The sequence below is a fragment of the Arachis ipaensis genome, chromosome B7, assembly GCF_059453495.1.
Source record: "Arachis ipaensis isolate K30076 ecotype BB chromosome B7, ASM5945349v1, whole genome shotgun sequence".
Lineage (NCBI taxonomy): Eukaryota > Viridiplantae > Streptophyta > Magnoliopsida > Fabales > Fabaceae > Arachis > Arachis ipaensis.
In genome coordinates this window covers 45,972,141-45,978,346 of record NC_142442.1, presented here as the reverse complement: position 1 = coordinate 45,978,346, position 6,206 = coordinate 45,972,141, and the positions used below count along the sequence as shown (strand labels likewise).

The 6,206-nt window shown below is 36.8% G+C and overlaps 1 non-coding gene across 1 annotated transcript; it reads right to left on the bottom strand.

Annotated features, from left to right (window-relative positions):
- Positions 1 to 1,834: 1,834 nt before the first annotated feature.
- LOC148551017 (small nucleolar RNA R71) lies at positions 1,835 to 1,942 on the bottom strand. The gene has a single exon (XR_015892814.1). It is a non-coding gene; the product is annotated as a small nucleolar RNA R71 (small nucleolar RNA).
- Positions 1,943 to 6,206: the final 4,264 nt, after the last annotated feature.

Here is a 6,206-nt window from a genome sequence, read left to right as displayed (position 1 = left end):
TTAAAGTTTGCATAAATTTTTTGAAAAATTCATGCATTCATAGTGTTCTTCATGATCTTCAAGTTGTTCTTGGTAAGTCTTCTTGTTTGATCTTTAAATTTTCTTGTTTTGTGTCTTTTCTTGTTTTTCATATGCATTTTTCGTTTGTTAGAGTCCAAGCATTAAAGATTTCTAAGTTTGGTGTCTTGCATGTTTTCTTTGCATAGAAAATTTTCAAAAATAAGTTCTTGATGTTTATCTTGACATTCAAAGTGTTTTTGGTGTTTATCTTGACATTCATAGCATTCTTGCATGCATTCATTGTTTTGATCTGAAATTTTCATGCATTGAGCATTTTCATTGTTTTTCTCTTTCATCATTAAAAATTCAAAAATAAAAAAAATATCTTTCCCTTTTCACTCATAAATTTTCGAAAATTTGAGTTGACTTTTTCAAAACTTTTTAAAATTTAGTTGTTTCTTATAAGTCAAATCAAATTTTCAATTCAAAAATCTTATCTTTTTAAAATCTTTTTCAAAAATCAAATCTTTTTCATTCTTTTTTATTTATTTCTGAAAATTTTAAAAATATTTTTCAAAAATCTTTTTCTTAATTTTATTACATAAATTTCGAAAATATCATCATCAATTAATGTTTTGATTCAAAAATTTCAAGTTTGTTACTTGCTTGTTAAGAAAGATTCAAACTTTAAGTTCTAGAATCATATCTTGTGATTACTTGTGAGTCAAGTCATTAATTTTGATTTTAAAATTCAAATCTTTATCAAAACTAATTTTAATCATATCTTTTTAAATCATATCTATTTCAAAAATTTGATTTTAAAATATCTTTTCTAACTTCTTATCTTCTCATTTTTTTTTAAAATTGATTTTCAAATCTTATCTTTTTGTTTCAATCATATCTTTTTAAATTTTAATCATATCTTTTTCAAAACCACCTAACTATTTTTCCCTCTCTAATTTTCGAAAATTTCTCCCTCTTTTTCAAAAATTCTCTTTAATTAATTAATTGTTTTAAATTTTGATTTTAATTGTATTCTTCCTTTAATTTTCGAAAATCATTAACTCATTTTCAAAAATTAATTTTCGAAAACTTCTTCCTCTCATCTCCTTCTATTTATTTATTCATCTACTAACACTTCATCTCACCCAAATTCGAACCCCCTCTTCCATCTGTGTTCGAATTTTCTCTTCTTCCCTTCTTTACATTACATTCCTTTCTTCTTCTACTCACACAGGGGAACCTCTATACCTGGGTAAAAAGGATCCCTATTATTATTTTTCTGTTCCCTCTTTTTCATATGAGCAGCAGCATGGACAAGAACATTCTTGTTGAAGCAGACCCTGAACCTGAAAGGACTCTGAAGAGGAAACTAAGAGAAGCTAAAATACAACAATACAGAGATAACCTTACAGAAATTTTCGAACAGAAAAAGGAGATGGCAGTCGAAAATAATAATAATGCAAGGAGGATGCTTGGTGACTTTACTGCACCTAGTTCCAATTTACATGGAAGAAGCATCTCCATCCCCACCATTGGAGCAAACAATTTTGAGCTTAAACCTCAATTAGTTTCTCTAATGCAACAAAACTGCAAGTTTCATGGACTTCCATCTGAAGATCCCTTTCAGTTCTTAACTGAATTCTTGCAGATATGTGACACTGTTAAGACTAATGGAGTAGATCCTGAAGTCTACAGGCTCATGCTTTTCCCTTTTGCTGTGAGAGACAGAGCTAGAATATGGTTGGACTCTCAACCTAAGGATAGCCTGAACTCTTGGGATAAGCTGGTCAAGGCTTTCTTAGCCAAGTTCTTCCCTCCTCAAAAGCTGAGTAAGCTTAGGGTGGATGTCCAAACCTTCAGACAGAAAGAAGGTGAATCCCTCTATGAAGCTTGGGAGAGATACAAGGAACTGACCAAAAAGTGTCCTTCTGACATGCTTTCAGAATGGACCATCCTGGATATATTCTATGATGGTCTGTCTGAATTAGCTAAGATGTCATTGGATACTTTTGCAGGTGGATCCATTCACCTAAAGAAAACGCCTGCAGAAGCTCAAGAACTCATTGACATGGTTGCTAACAACCAGTTTATGTACACTTCTGAGAGGAATCCTGTAAGTAATGGGACACCTCAGAAGAAGGGAGTTCTTGAAATTGATACTCTGAATGCTATATTGGCTCAGAATAAAATATTGACTCAGCAAATCAATATGATTTCTCAGAGTCTGAATGGAATGCAAGGTGCATCCAACAGTACTCAAGAGGCATCTTCTGAAGAAGAAGCTTATGATCATGAGAACCCTGCAATAGCAGAGGTAAATTATATGGGTGAACCTTATGGAAACACCTATAACCCCTCATGGAGAAATCACCCAAATTTCTCATGGAAGGATCAACAAAAGCCTCAACAAGGCTTTAATAATGGTGGAAGAAACAGGTTTAGCAATAGCAAGCCTTTTCCATCATCCACTCAGCAACAGACAGAGAACTCTGAACAAAATACCTCTAATTTAGCAAATTTAGTCTCTGATCTATCTAAGGCCACTGTGAGTTTCATGAATGAAACAAGGTCCTCCATTAGAAATTTGGAAGCACAAGTGGGCCAGTTGAGTAAAAGAATCACTGAAAACCCCCCTAGTACTCTCCCAAGTAATACAGAAAAGAATCCAAAAGGAGAGTGCAAGGCCATTTAATTAATTAGCATGGCCGAACCTGTAAGGGAGGTTAAGGACGTGAATCCCAGCGAGGAAGACCTCCTGGGACGTCCAGTGATCAATAAGGAGTTCCCCTCTGAGGAACCAAAGGAATCTGAGACTCATCTAGAGACCATAGAGATTCCATTGAACCTCCTTATGCCATTCATGAGCTCTGATGAGTATTCTTCTTCTGAAGAGAATGAGGATGTTACTGAAGAGCAAGTTGCCAAGTACCTTGGTGCAATCATGAAGCTAAATGCCAAATTATTTGGTAATGAGACTTGGGGAGATGAACCTCCCTTGCTCATCAATGAACTGAGTGATTTGGATCAACTGACATTGCCTCAGAAGAAATAGGATCCTGGAAAGTTCTTAAAACCTTGTACCATAGGCACCATGACCTTTGAAAAGGCTCTATGTGACCTTGGGTCAGGAATAAACCTCATGCCACTCTCTGTAATGGAGAAACTAAGAACCCTTGAGGTACAGGAAGCCAATTTCTCATTAGAAATGGCAGACAAATCCATAAAAATAGCTTATGGACAAGTAGAGGACATGTTAGTAAGGGTTAAAGACCTTTACATCCCTGCTGATTTCATAATCCTGGATACTGGGAAGGATGAGGATGAATCCATCATTCTTGGAAGACCCTTCCTAGCCACAGCAAGAGCTGTGATTGATGTGGACAGAGGAGAATTGATCCTTCAATTAAATGAGGACAACCTTGTGTTTAAAACTCAAGGATCTCTCTCTGTACCCATGGAGAAGAAGCATAAAAAGCTTCTCTCACTGTAGAGTCAACCAAAGCCCCCACAGTCAAACTCTAAGTTTGGTGTTGGGAAGTCTCAACAATGCTCTGAACATCTGTGAGGCTCCATGAGAGCCCACTGTCAAGCTATTGACATTAAAGAAGCGCTTGTTAGGAGGCAACCCAATTATTATTTATCTAATTTTATTTTTATTTTTATTGTTCTTTCATGTTTTATTAGGTTCATGATCATGTGGAGTCACAAAATAAATAGAAAAATCAAAAACAGAATCAAAAACAGCAGAAGAAAAATCACACCCTGGAGGAAGGGCTTACTGGCGTTTAAACGCCAGTAAGGAGCATCTGGTTGGCGTTCAACGCCAGAACAGAGCATGGATTTGGTGTTGAACGCCAGAAACATGCTGCATCTGGGCATTGAACGCCCAGAACAAGCATCAATTCAGCGTTTAAACGCCAGAATTGCATGCAAAGGCATTTTGCATGCCTAATTGGTGCAGGGAGGTAAATCCTTGACACCAAAGGATCTGTGGACCCCACAGGATCCCCACATACCTCCACTCACCTTCCCTCCTCATAATCCTATATCACCTCAATCTCTCTTCCCCATCACCTCTTCACCACTTACATCCATATCTTCTTCTTCTTCTTCTATTCTTTCTTCTTTAGCTCGAGGGCGAGCAACATTCTAAGTTTGGTGTGGAAAAAGCATTACTTTTTTGTTTTTCCATAACCATTGATGGCACCTAAGGCCAGAGAAACCTCAGGAAAGAGGAAAGGGAAGACAAAAGCTTCCATCATGGGTCTATAGCTCAGTGATAGAACATTTGACTGCAAATCAAGAGATCCCTGAGATACCTCAGGGGATACATTTTCCTCCACACAATTATTGGGAGCAACTAAGGGTGGAACATCAGGAGCACTCAATCATCCTTCATGAAATTAGAGAAGATCAAAGAGCTATGAGGGAGGAGCAACAAAGACAAGAAAGAGACATAGAAGAGCTCAAGGACATCATTGGTTCCTCAAGAAGGAAACGCCACCATCACTAAGGTGGACTCATTCCTTGTTCTTAAACTTTCTGTTTTTCATTTTCTTATGTTAAATGTTTATCTATGTTTGTGTCTTTATTACATGATCATTAGTGTCTAAGTGTCTATGCCTTAAAGTAGTGAATATGAATCCATCACCTCTCTTAAATGAAAACTGTTTTAATTCAAAAGAACAAGAAGTACACGAGTTTCGAATTTATCCTTGAACTTAGTTTAATTATATTGATGTAGAGACAATACTTTTTATTTTCTGAATGAATACTTGAACAATGCATATGTCTTTTGAAGTTGGTGTTTTAGAATGTTAAATATGTTGGCTCTTGAAAGAAGGATGAACAGGAGATATGTTATTTGATAATCTGAAAAATCATAAAAATGATTCTTGAAGCAAGAAAAAGCAGTGAATACAAAGCTTGCAGAAAAAAAATGGCGAAAAAAAAAGAAAAAGAAAAAACAAGTAGAAAAAGCCAAAAGCTCTTAAAACCAAAAGGCAAGAGCAAAAAGCCAATAGCCCTTAAAACCAAAAGTCAAGGGTAATAAAAAGGATCCAAGGCTTTGAGCATCAGTGGATAGGAGGGCCTAAAGGAATAAAATCCTAGCCTAAGCGGCTAAACCAAGCTGTCCCTAACCATGTGCTTGTGGCGTGAAGGTGTCAAGTGAAAACTTGAGACTGAGCGGTTAAAGTCAAGGTCCAAAGTAAAAAAAGAGTGTGCTTAAGAACCCTGGACACCTCTAATTGGGGACTTTAGCAAAGCTGAGTCACAATCTGAAAAGGTTCACCCAGTTATGTGTCTGTGGCATTTATGTATCCGGTGGTAATACTGGAAAACAAAGTGCTTAGGGCCACGGCCAAGACTCATAAAGTAGCTGTGTTCAAGAATCAACATACTGAACTAGGAGAATCAATAACACTATCTGAACTCTGAGTTCCTATAGATGCCAATCATTCTGAACCTCAATGGATAAAGTGAGATGCCAAAACTATTCAAGAGGCAAAAAGCTACAAGTCCCGCTCATCTGATTGGAGCTATGTTTCATTGATAGTTTGGAATTTATAGTATAATCTCTTTTTTTTATCCTATTTGATTTTCAGTTGCTTGGGGACAAGCAACAATTTAAGTTTGGTGTTGTGATGAGCGGATAATTTATACGCTTTTTGGCATTATTTTTAGTATGTTTTTAGTAGGATCTAGTTACTTTTAGGGATGTTTTTATTAGTTTTTATGTTAAATTCACATTTTTGGACTTTGCTATGAGTTTGTGTATTTTTCTGTGATTTCAGGTATTTTCTGGCTGAAGTTGAGGAACTTGAGCAAAAATCAGATTCAGAGGTTGAAGAAGGACTGCTGATGCTGTTGGATTCTGACCTCCCTGCACTCAAAGTGAATTTTCTGGAGCTACAGAACTCAAAATGGCGCGCTTCCAATTGCGTTGGAAAGTAGACATCCAGGGCTTTCCAGCAATATATAATAGTTCATACTTTGGCCGAGTTTAGAGGACGCAAAAGGGCGTTGAACACCAGTTCTACGCTGCAGTCTGGAGTTAAACGCTAGAAACACGTCACGAACCAGAGTTGAACGCCAAAAACACGTTACAAACTGGCGTTCAACTCCAAGAATGACCTCTACACGTGTAAACTTCAAGCTCAGCCCAAGCACACACCAAGTGGGCCCCGAAAGTGGATTTATGC